Below are 12,711 nucleotides of genomic sequence, written 5' to 3' on the forward strand. Positions count from 1 at the left end.
ATTTAAAATATAGAATGAAAACATTTAATCTAAAGCATATATTCTGCACAAAGGGAAACTAGCTATTTATTGACGCACACATAACGCGACACATATAAACAAACCGTATCTAAATAAACTATTTTTTAGTTACTTTTTGTAAAATAACAAAATGTTCAAATAATGTTAAAAACCACTGAGTTAGTATGTTTTGCATACATGTGTATGTACATATGTATATATATATATAAATATATAAATATACTTTTGTCTGTGCTTATATTAGTTAAATGCAACATTTCACTTGTAAGTAATTATCTTTATACAAACAAAACGAGTCATTATAAAAGTCTCGGTGTGCGTATAAAGGAGCACGAAGAAAGAGAATTTTATGCTCACATAAAGGGTAAAATTTTAACCGCAATGTGAATTTTCATAAAACCACGTCTTTCTTTTGTAAAATCTCCCAAAATTTACGCAGTGAATTATTACAAAAGTGTAAATGCATATAAATATATTTGTATATATTTAGATCTAGGTATCTATATATACATATGAATGTATGTATGTATGTATGTTTTAGTATATAAAACAACAAAAAAGATTAAATGGCAAACAGGTATGTGTTTTAAGGTTTTATGAAATGAATGTATGTTGAACACACAAACGTATATACTTTTGTGAAAATAACCAACTAAAATGTTGCTTTCATGCTGATTTAGTAATTTTAGGTTTAAATACATTACTCGCTCTACCGAGAAAAAGTTTAGATACATGTCTGTGTTTTTACATCTTCTATATACGTATGTACGTATACATAAGAGGATGTGTTAACATCATTATCATTATTAGCAACGAACACGTGGTAGAGAGAGAGACTTGAATTGTCTGCACGCCTACACGTACGTGCCATACTCATTTCATATACACGCTATTGGGTACAGACAAACGTATTTATGGTCACAGATATACTTTATTAGGTGTATGGATATATTTTCAACGTTTTAATTTAAACCTAAACTTGAGTGGGAGTTACGTGAGAGTAGAAAATAACTGCCTTAAGTAAGTAAAGATATGAAGACATATGAAGATGTAATAAGAGTGCACATAGGCAAGAGGGGGGAACCGGAACCGGACTCACGGTACAACATATACGAAGCACAAGTATAATATGCAGTCGCAGCTGCTAAGAAGATGACAACAGTTGTTATGTCAATTCCCGCAGCTTATTACGCTAGAAAGACGTACTTGAGACAATTTACTTTAGACAAAACATAGTCCAAACTCTGAATATTCGTCCTGACCATCAAGGTTAGGAAAACCCCAAACGTCCTGCATCATGGTTTCTCGAGCCTCAGACCCTCCGTCATATATGTAAATTTCATTACCCGTAACGAATTATCCGCATTTTCACTCTGATTAAAAAGAGTACGAGCGTAGGCCTTGTCCCTCTTGGCATCCAACACGCGATCTATTCAAACTAAGTTGTGCGACGGCAAGAAAGACAAATACTATAGTATTATCTGATTCGATTTAATACTTTGTATGCTTGATGTTGATGACGATAAAAATATATTCATACACCTAATATGCAGGCATATATACATATATATATATATGTGATTCAAAAAGATTTTGTGTATTTTAAGTTTTACAAGTAAAACATAACCCTTGTGTATATTGTTTATGTGTGTGTCTGCGTCTTTCTCTACGTATGTGTGAATGCGTTTGTATATAAGTGTTTATTGCCTCTATAATACACAGACAAGAATTTAATTAACTTTAATTTATTTTCACTTTGTAAACAAATAATAACAGCAACAGCAACAGTAACAATAAAAAAAGCAAATTTTTTAAAAAAAAAAAAAAAAAAAAAAAAAAAAAAAAAAGGTACAAGCAACGACCAACAACATGTATCATCATATTCTCTATTTTGGTATGCAAGTCGCTACTAAAATGCGAATGAAAAAAACAAAAAAAATGTTCTGTGTACGTACACATAATAAACATTCAGTGTCTTACCATTCATAGCATTCCATGCTTACATATTTACATACCGTAAAACATATTAAACATAGCATACCCGAATACCGCATTTTAGTAAGCTTTGCTTTCTCAAACAATAAGTTTTGTGTAATTTTCTAAAGAATTGTGAAAATGTAAGCAAAAAATTTCTCTTTTCTTTTTTGTCTTTTTATTATAATTGCATTAAGGTTTAGAGCTCAAGCACATATTCGAAATGCCAACCGGTCAAGACACGTTGAATGTCCACGACAACAACACTAGTATAAATGCTTATATTTCACTTTTACTGAAAAAAAAAAAAAAAAACAAAAGAAACACAATTTTTGAGGCTTTACATTAGCATCTTATTCAGTCCAGCCTATTGTAAAGATTTCTCTTCAATGTACGGATTTCAGGCTAAAGATGAAAAAAAAAAATTTTTAAAAACAATTGCATTCGTCTCCCTCAATACACGAGCATATAAACTTTTTTTTGAATATCGAATAAGATCTAATGCTGTCTGTATTTCTGGGCTCAATATATTCTATAGCTTTTATAAGAGGCGCAGAAATTCTAGCTCTTAAAAGACTAAAATACTAGCCCTGCAATCATTGAAATTCGAATTGATCAAAGACCATATAAAAGCCGACATATCACATACACCCTTAGTCAACTTGAGTGAAAGAATTTCTATCCATCCGTTCCTCAGGTTAATAATGTTCTCCGAAAAGTTTAAAAGAAACAAGAAAGCTTGCTTCACTTTAACACGAATTTATGATAACCATCGTCTTGACACAACATACAAACATTACTAAGCATTTTTTTTAATTATGGGCGTGGCAATTAGTTAATTACTAAATTTGTAGATAGCCCTTTTGATTTATACGGTATTATTACTTTATGAATACGCATTGTAAATAGAATTTTTGAACAAACTGTACTTATACCCTGGTCCAACATCAGATATGATAGGCATACTATACATACAATTGGACGGCCAGTCAAAATCAACTCGGCATCTTCAGCTATTCATATATATAAAGTCTGATTCGAATCTGCGAAAGAAAGGATTTACTATAAACTCCTTCAAAATATGTGTATTTCAGTGTTAGACTTCTTTAGACTTAGACTAAAATAGAAACGCATTGACTTGCACTATTTTGGAAAAGAAAATTATATATTGACGTTATTTCAGGATATCAGGTTGTTGCAAATGGGATTCTACTAAGAAAGGCAAAGCTCGGTTACAAAGAATTAACTTTGTTGTAAGAATTAGTCCACAATACGCGAATGGACAATGGAGATGACTCCTTTATCTATCCATCGGTCTATTGCAATTGTATAGCCAAATCGAATTCTCCCATATGCTCTTGTTCTCCCATATGATTTTGTTAATATTTGTTGGATAAAGTGGTGGAACTAGACGAGGGTTAAGAACGGACCAGTGCTGTAGATCTGTGCCTTTTCTGTTTAATGTTCCTTCCAATGATTATCTTTGAAACTTCAACTTTTCCATGATAATGTCCGGAAGCAGCAGCCTTCGCCGCACGATCAGCTTGCCCATTTCATAATAAACCCACTTGACCGACATGACACGAAGCACCCAAAGGTTTAAAAAAAATTCAAAGGCTTGAAAAAAGCACCCAAAGGCTTGAAAGAAGGCTTACTTGAATTTTATCACCGCATGTTGTGATGTTATTTCTTAATTTGTTCATGGTGCTCGAGATCGAGGGATTCCGGATCACTTTTAACATAGAGAGATAATAAGAGATTCGGGTTTGTTTTTATGAGTAAGATTCCTAGCTTGAAGGATAGTCCTGGTTTCACTTGTGAAAGTTGAAGCGCTTCCGCCAGGTATATGATTAAACCGTAACTTGTTGTGAAGCATCTATCACGCTAACGGACCGTCAGGCTTAGAGTCGTCTGTATATAGGAGAGTTCCAGTATCTTGGTTTTTTCTTCAGCTAAACTCCTAACAATGCAATTTGGAATTTCGTCTCTTTTGGACATAGCGAGCGAAATGTCACAAGAGTAACATTTCAATCCCCGCCAACGTTTAAATTTGTAGAGGAATATTCAATTCCTTTGCGAGACACAAACTGCAACCAAGTGAGGACGGTGACCTTCCTTTGATTTCCTTTGCAATTAGAACTTTTTTCACATTTTCGCCGACCCTAGATTTGTTTGAATGATATGTAAGCGTGTGCTATAAATGTATACATTTATTTTCACTTTTTATAATGGTGTGCCATCCCGCAGTTGGGCAGAAATAAAGAGATCTTTCTAGTATGCCATATGAAGAGCAGGAAAAAATTATCGAAAGCAATCTACAAGTAATTAGTATATATCCGTCCCATAGTAGTACACTTCAAAGATCCTCACAAAGCAAATATGACATTAATCAGCTGATGGAATATAAACAATAACATCGTTTCGTTTGCCAAGCACAGTACTTGTAACTCAACTCAAAACTTAAATAACTCACCTCTTTACCATGAGGTAAACTTAATAGATTCAAAAGCCTGTTTCATTCCAATGATTCGTCGGCTCTCACGCTTTGTGCGAACTTATTAGAACTAAGAATATTAAGTGCAGACCTCTCTTATAAGAAAAATTTTCAAAGAAAAGCTACACTGACGTAGATGCGATAAGCAAGTAGCATAAAAAGTAGAAAAGAGTAGAAAATTCGATTCAAACCAGTATTGTAATAATTAATTAATTTCCTTATCACTATTCAAATACACAAAATATTTCAATTATTTTCAAATATACATAATTCATACGCCTCGATGAACTACTTTGGTTTTAAATAATTTATTGTTATTTGTTACGATTGATGTTTAATTGTTTGTTTGATTTTCAAAGTTTACGTGCATATACGGCCGTATATTGAAAATGCGGTATTTGAAAATAAAAAGTATTCCATGCATTCATCTGAAATATTTATTGAAAACATTCATTGGCTTATTCGTTGATGGTTTTACAATTATTGCCGTTAGCCTACGTGTATCGAAGAATATTTTATTTATTTAAAAAAAAACAAAAAAAAAAAAAAAAGATGATAATTTTTTCTAATCCATTCAACTGAAAAACATAATAAATTCATTTATATATTTTATGAACGATAGCAACAGCAACACCCTAACTTCCCATATTTGTAAAGTTTAGCTTGTTAGTTAGACATCCTTGTTTAGTTTTTTGGAAAATCAATTCATTTTTCTTCAGGTTATGGTTTTGTTTTTGCTTTTTTTTTTCTTTTCGATTTCAATATCAAAAAATCGTTTATTTAACTGGTTTGATGCTTAACAACTTGAAAATCATAAAAATTTATTACACATATCTGTTATGTCTTCATACATGTGTTCCCAGGCAATAAAGAAAACATGGCAAATATTTTTTATTTATTTTTTTCTTTTTTTTTTTACTTCTTTCTTTATTTTTACATTGAATATGATGATGGTTATGTTTGCCGATAATAAAAAAAAATTTCCAAAACATATACCTTTTTGTTATCAACATATGCATGGTTGTGTGTTTATACTTCACTTCACTTTATATAGCCTTTGTTCACAATGCCTTGCAATGCCTGAGGAGATTTTAATAAAATTAAACTTATATAACTTATAAAAATATTCATTCAGTTAAAATTGTTTAAAGACCAATACAGAATAATGGTAAAGGAATGCAAATTGATTTTTAAAAAATTATTCTTTTTCATATTACATGTTTTCTTTTTTTTTTTATATTACATCAGAGTTTTAAATAAATTTGATATCGGCCATTGAAAGATTGAAAAAAAATAATTAAGTTAATTACTTCCATCTGTGTATCCGTCCATATATCGTCTATTAAAGATTTGTGCAAAAAACTATTGGAGCATAAGAATGAAATATTCATTACTCCCCTTGAAACGGATCAGAATTTCCGAATTATGAAGTTAATTACTTCTCTCCGTCTATCCGTGTACATATCGTCTACTATAAGTAGACTATTGGAACATAAGAATAAATTACTCATCATTCCCTTTGAATCGTCTATTATTGAGTAAAAACTATTGGAGCATAACAATGAATTCATTACTCACCTTGAAACGGATCAGAAGTCCGGATCCTGTTGCTTGGAACTTATGAAGTTAATTTCTTCTTGCTGTGTAACGTCTATTATTCAGAGAACACTATTGGAGAGCAGGAACAAATTACACATCATTCTCTTTGAAACGGATCAGGGATCCGGATATTAGTATGGAATTAGGAAATTAGTTACGTCTGTCTGTGTATCAATCCAAATTCTGTTTATTGTCTGTCTGTTTATACGGCACACAACATCTGCCGCAAATTCCCGAAACTGTGTATATGGTCGGTCAAAAGGATAAAAGGATATAATCTATTTAATTACATAATTTCACTTTTTTAAAAAATTAATACAATTAAGGAAAGATAAATAATTAATAATTCAATTATAACAATGCGGACGCTAAGGTAGAAAATACATATAAGAGGAATGAAGCTTACCTTGGCCGTAGAGTTTACTTTTGCTTATTATCCAAATCTATTCATAGATTTGTCCACCAATACCAAGAAAGCGAATGATTGTATATCGTTTGCTGACGTCACCTAATATTCAAATCATTAATTGTTAGCGTGAATAGTAATTTCGATTGGCTTTCTCTGTGACTCCATTTGCTTGATTTACAGAGAGGCATCATAAATGCAACTCTGAGATGAGAATTTTCTCAAATACTTCTTTTCATGTTGCCTCGATCCTTATATTACTAGAGAGGGGCGTGTATTGCTACTTGAACATGTTACTTATGTGATTGATGGGTTTAAGGATCTTTTTGAAAACACTTGCACAACTCGGGGAAGAAATTTATTTTTATTATAAGATACCAAAGTTCCCCTTCCAAAAGAAGATGAGAATTAAAAAAAAAATTCAATTATTTGCTTCGATTAATGTTAAAAGAAGAAGCAGAAGAATAACCTTATAATAATTTCTATATATCAGCAATTTTCCTTGAACCAAATAACTCTGAATAACACGCACGTAATACACAAAGAATTTCTGAATATGAATGCAATTTTAATTAATAGAGAATCATATTTCATAAATTGAAATAAACACACGGATACTTGTTTACTTGCATCTACTATGATGATGATCATCATTATCATCATCATCATCATTATTATTATCATCTTTCCTTCTCATTATAATTGCTTACGTGAAATATAAAAAAGCATTTAAAAGGGAAGACTCGTAAAGTTTCCTTAGTTGCAGAGATTAAAAGCGCTTTATATATAAGTCTTACGCTCTAATCCCTTTTAATTTGTTGCACATCTTTTATAAAATTCTTACAGAGAAATCTTCTTTAATTACTCTCGTATCAATTGTACAGTGCATGTTAAAGCTCTTGAAATTTTTAAGCCATCGATCATGAAATGAAAGACAAAGTAAACTTTGCCATAAAGATATGTTTGTAGCTACGTCCTTTAAGAGTCTTCAATTACAACCTCGAAATTTTGTCTGAAAGGTGAAATAGGTCTTGCACTTTTACTCTTTAAAATCATTTAGCCCAGTGTCTAATCTACAATTGTTACGTCTTTAACAACTTCACACTCACTGTAGCTACGATCAAGTAAGCCCCACCGCACTGGAATTTGAACCCACCCATTCCATTGATTTGGTAGTCGCGTGCTTGTGTGCTTGTGTACATATACATACACGCAGCTTGGATCCCGTAAAGAATATTCCTGACTTTAAATTACTCACGTCTGTCTCTCCGTCTGTCTTTGTCCCCATCAAAGTTACGATAACCTCATCGAAAATCTTTATTACATTAATTTGATGTCGAATTTTTCTTTGCATTAGCAGCAGGTCAAAGTCAAAAATTTTGCATTTAGAACGGCCCTAGATCTTGGTAAATTGGCCCACTACTATCAAAATAAACATTTATCAATCAAGGACTGTCTGTCGTTTGCCCTTGAAATATAAGATGATTTTTAATGCGGTGTAATGGCACTTGGATCCCTTTTACCTGATAAATGACCCTGATATATATAAATGATACTGTGCTGGACCTTTTCCTCATAAATGATCGTAGCTTTATATAATGTAATGTCACTTACGATGGTTAGTGACAATAGAGTTATCCTACAATTCGTCTTAAATACAAATATATATAGAGTCTACTTTTTGCTTACGCCAAGTACTTGTGTTTGATTTTGTTTCAATTTTTTTGATGATACTTTCAGACATATCATCGCATACTACGCATAACAAGCATATCAAATTTATTATCATTTTGTTACTACTTCTCAATAGATATTTCTCTTCTTTTTTTTTCCTTCTTCATTTATTTATTTTTATTTTTTTTCTTGCTTTCTTTCTTTCTTTTCTTCAGCAATATCCTTTTTTTATAGTCAATAGAACTTTTGATTCAATACAAACTTGTACATACATAAATATATTTTATTCAATGCATGTACGTGACATTGCTCGTTAAATCTAAGATAAACTTGATATTCATCAAAAGAATTGTTTTTGAATGATGCTATAAATTACGAAAGAAGGGATACGAAATATTATAAGGGTATATATATATATATATATATATATATAAACATTTCTGTAGAAAGATAAAAACTATAAATAAATTTAATAGAGTGTTTGAATGAATGTAAATTTCAAAATATTTCATTAAAATTTCATATTGAATCACAAAAAAGCAAAAAAAAAAAAAGAAAAAAAAAACTATTCCCTTAATACAAACTCCATAAAAGATAAGAATATGAGAGATGAGTGAGAGTATAAATTTTAAAGAATTCAATTTTATCCTTACCATTGAAGGACAAAAGTATAGAATTTTACTTTTTCGCTTTGTAACATTTAGCAACATCAGGGTATCAAGCATTGGTACATGCATAGCACGAACTTAACTCTTAGAATAAATACAAATATTTATTAAGAGATTTATAAAAAAAAGAAACCAATGCAGAAAACTTCAACCAAAACGTGATTCAATGTAATCTAAATGTAGTAAAGTTTTCTCATCAAAAATATTATTACTTTCCGTGAATTTAGTCATAAAACGTTAAAAGCAAAAAGTAAGTCTTGTTTTCTACTTTTCAATAGGAACCTTTATGTGGGAAAAGGTACAAAAAATTTGTGTTGTGAAACCCAAAATTAGTGCAGATGTCAGATTTGAACAAGCTTATATTATGAATTTTTTTGTGAGAACCTCAGCTCAGTAGCTCACTATTCGTCAGTTTAAATGTCGATACGTTGAAGCATACTCGATCGCAAGTATAGTGAGTGAGATCAGTTGGTAAAGTCATAACACTTACTTAATCTGGCACGCATGTTGTTCCGGCCGCTTCTTATGTCTTTCCTCACTATACAAAAAAAAAAAAAAATATCCATGAGGGAGATTTTTAAAAGCGTTCCCATTCCTCCTTCAAATTTCTCACATTGACTTGACGCTAAGTAGGAGGAAATCCGCCTGAGTGGCCGAGTAGGCAAGAGTCTCGACTAGCAACTCAACGGTCGTGGGTTCAAATCTCAAGTGCAGTTGAGTTTTTAATAAAGCCTCTGGCTAAGTTTATAATAATAATAATAATAATAATAATAGGTAGGAGGAAATGCTAAATTTCATTCATATAACGCCCACGTGAAGATTGTCAAGCTTTTAGCAAAAATAAAACAAATAAAAGCACTATAGTGTGCGTCGCCACTACACCACTTCGCTTTACGCAATTATTTATATAATGATTTCTGAAAATAGCATATTATATGGAAAATGTGTTTGAAAAAATGATCCAATCCGAACCGTGTTCAGTAGGATTCATGCTTAAGTCAAAACAACTCAGTCTACTAAATCCCAAAAAAAAAAAAATATCTCTAATATTGCGAATTCTAGACTGAACACCCAAAAACAAGACAGACAGACGGACGGACAAATTTAAATTCACATAGAAAGTGATTTGGAATCGATTGGCTTAATGAAGGAGGCTTTTCAAATGCTTCTGGGTATTGCGAGCACCCGCATAAACTTAATACATCCTTGATCCTCTATGTATAGAGGCTAACCTTACGTTAGTTATAAAATGGTAGTTTTTGGAACAAAAGTGATCTTAAGATTATTTCAATCCAAGCCATTTTCAATAAGGTTGATCCGTCGATTAGAAATTTAATGAACGTATTATGGAAAGTGCGATCTGCAGGATTTAAGTCCCTGCAAGAATTGACAATGAATTAATTAATGCAATAAAATGTTGCGTACATCCTTACAAACTAATTATACCTCAAACACAATTAGTGTAAAGCATAAAAAGAGCACTCAATTATTTACACAACATTGTTGAAAATATAAAAAACAAGTCAGAAAATTATCATCGGCTGTAGACGAATCTCGCATACCCGCCACCAATAAAATCTTTGAATCCCCTTGGATTTGTTTATGACTGTAAAAAAGTGACTTTAGTTCACTATTGTTAAGAATAAGTTAATCCACGACGTAATGTCGCATTTTACTCTCCAAGTCCTTTTATTCGACTTAATGCATTTTTAGGCGGATAGGATATCTTCATTTGAGAAATATGCCAAATACTATTAAACAATTTGCCTTTGCTTACCTTATGAAATCTCAAAAAAATGAAAGAAAAGAAAATTTAATTAATTATAACTTTGTGTGGGCATGGCTGATTTTTACATATAAAGAGTAGAGCGTTTTGTAAAGTAAATTATCAGCCTCCTAACTTTAATAATTTCCGAGTAACGAGCAAAAACTTACAAATTTTTGTTTATTGCATTCAGTTTACGCTTCACAACGGATCGGTGCTCTAAAAAATTTGGCCCATTCTCAATGCCAACCTGCGCGCAGAAATATTCACTAGATTTGAAGTCGACATTTTTATTTATGCGAGCAGGAGAGTGTCAACAAAACACACCACACAAACATACAGACAGACAGAGCGACATGACTTAATCGATTTAAAATGATACACTGATCACGAAACTATATACTTAATAGGGTCTCGGAAGTTTCGTTTTGAGTGTTGCAAACATTATGACAAAATGAGTATAGCGTCCAGCGTTCGGTGGTGGATATAACAAAAATAAAATATAAATGATTTACTTACATGTATAATAGATGGAAAAATTATTTAAATAACATCTAAATGCATTGTTATCGCTCTAGTATCCAAAAAGAAGAATTGGAATCTATTGTTCTAACAGACAATGTATATTTTGAAAATGTTGTTCGTTTTAATCATTTTGCGTAATGCAATCGGTTATTAAAATTGCATCAAATATAGGAGAAGGAAAAACCCACAAACTCTGTCAGGTGTATTTGTTGTGCATACGCTCACGCACACATACAAACCAAATAAAACAATAAAAACCAAAACTATGTAAAAACTATGCATATATCAGTTTTGAGAGTGTTTTGAATGGCGAGAATAATAAATCATATTTGCTTAATTAGACGTATGAATAAGTCAGAGAGTTATAGCTGATCCTAATAAATAGTTATGCGAAAATTTTTAAACGCTGCTAAACGCGCGAGAACTTACGAGCCCGATTGCGAGAGAATTGAATTCCGGACATCAATTAAGGATATATCCGACAAGCTGCAGCTTTTTAACGAAAGTTTTGAGGGAAACCGAACTTCAACAATGCATGGAGAGAGATTAAGAGAGAACTGGGTCTAATAGGATATATCGAGAGCGTATCATGAGGACCCAGGTCTATAGTACATAAGGTTAGTCATACTTCGACTCCGGCTTTCCATTGTTACCTTTGGTAGCAGGAGAGTTCCATCAACTCAGGTTAAGGCAGATAATAACTGAGTTTGGAAAATACCCACTGTTAAGATTTCCATATCAACAGTGGTTAATATATTACATGAAGAGTGCGGATCTATCATAAAGGCTTAAGCCTATTGTATCTACAGCGCACAGGATTAGTGATACTTCAATTTCGGCTTTCCATTGTTACCTTCGGCAGCAGGAAAATTCGGTCAATACATAACAAGGCAGATAATAACTGCGTTTGGAAAATACCTACTGTTAAGATTTACATATTAGTCGTGTGCAGCATGTTACACAGCTAGAGTGCGAATCTATCATGAAGGCCTAGGTCCTAGTCCTTAAATTAGTCATTCTTCATTTTCGGCTTTCGGAAGGATTCCGCCAATATAAAGAAAACCAGAAATCTGTGTTAAAAAACTTAATGTACGATAATGAATTATTTGTATGTTTTATTGTTATATGGGTACTCCGCACCACGACCTGAAAGGTCTATTGTGTTTCGCCCATGCCCCTAGCTCTTAAATTTTAGAATTCTAATGAATTCTTGGATCGGAACAACATATTGTGCTTGGCGTTATGTTGTATCCGCCAAATACCTGATGGCGTCGCGCATAGTTTGCATGTTACAAAAAGAATGACAAACTTAATATATTCACGTCCCTTTTACAGTAAGTAAGTAAATAAGTACGTAAGTATATAAATGCTTGCAATATCCGTATATAAGTTTGTGTTGTATGATTAGCGAATTTAAAACCATTTGCCTGTAAGTGTATGTTCAATGCAAGCGACGGTAAATGGGGAGTTGTTATTGATTTTTATGTAAATGAATGTTTGTGTTTGCATCAATTGTGATATTATGGAAAATCATCAGATGAACGTAAATAATTAACAATTATTTTGTGTTTTACTATATATTTTA

The 12,711-nt window shown here is 32.0% G+C and overlaps 1 protein-coding gene across 1 annotated transcript in view; it reads left to right on the forward strand.

Annotated features, from left to right (window-relative positions):
• LOC119638203 (putative uncharacterized protein DDB_G0277255) overlaps positions 1 to 12,711 on the forward strand; it is a 75,027-nt gene that overhangs the window by 60,777 nt on the left and 1,539 nt on the right. The gene's annotated exons all lie outside the window — the stretch shown is intronic.

Source organism: Glossina fuscipes, unplaced genomic scaffold (genome assembly GCF_014805625.2).
Source record: "Glossina fuscipes isolate IAEA_lab_2018 unplaced genomic scaffold, Yale_Gfus_2 85, whole genome shotgun sequence".
In the NCBI taxonomy this organism is placed as follows: domain Eukaryota; kingdom Metazoa; phylum Arthropoda; class Insecta; order Diptera; family Glossinidae; genus Glossina; species Glossina fuscipes.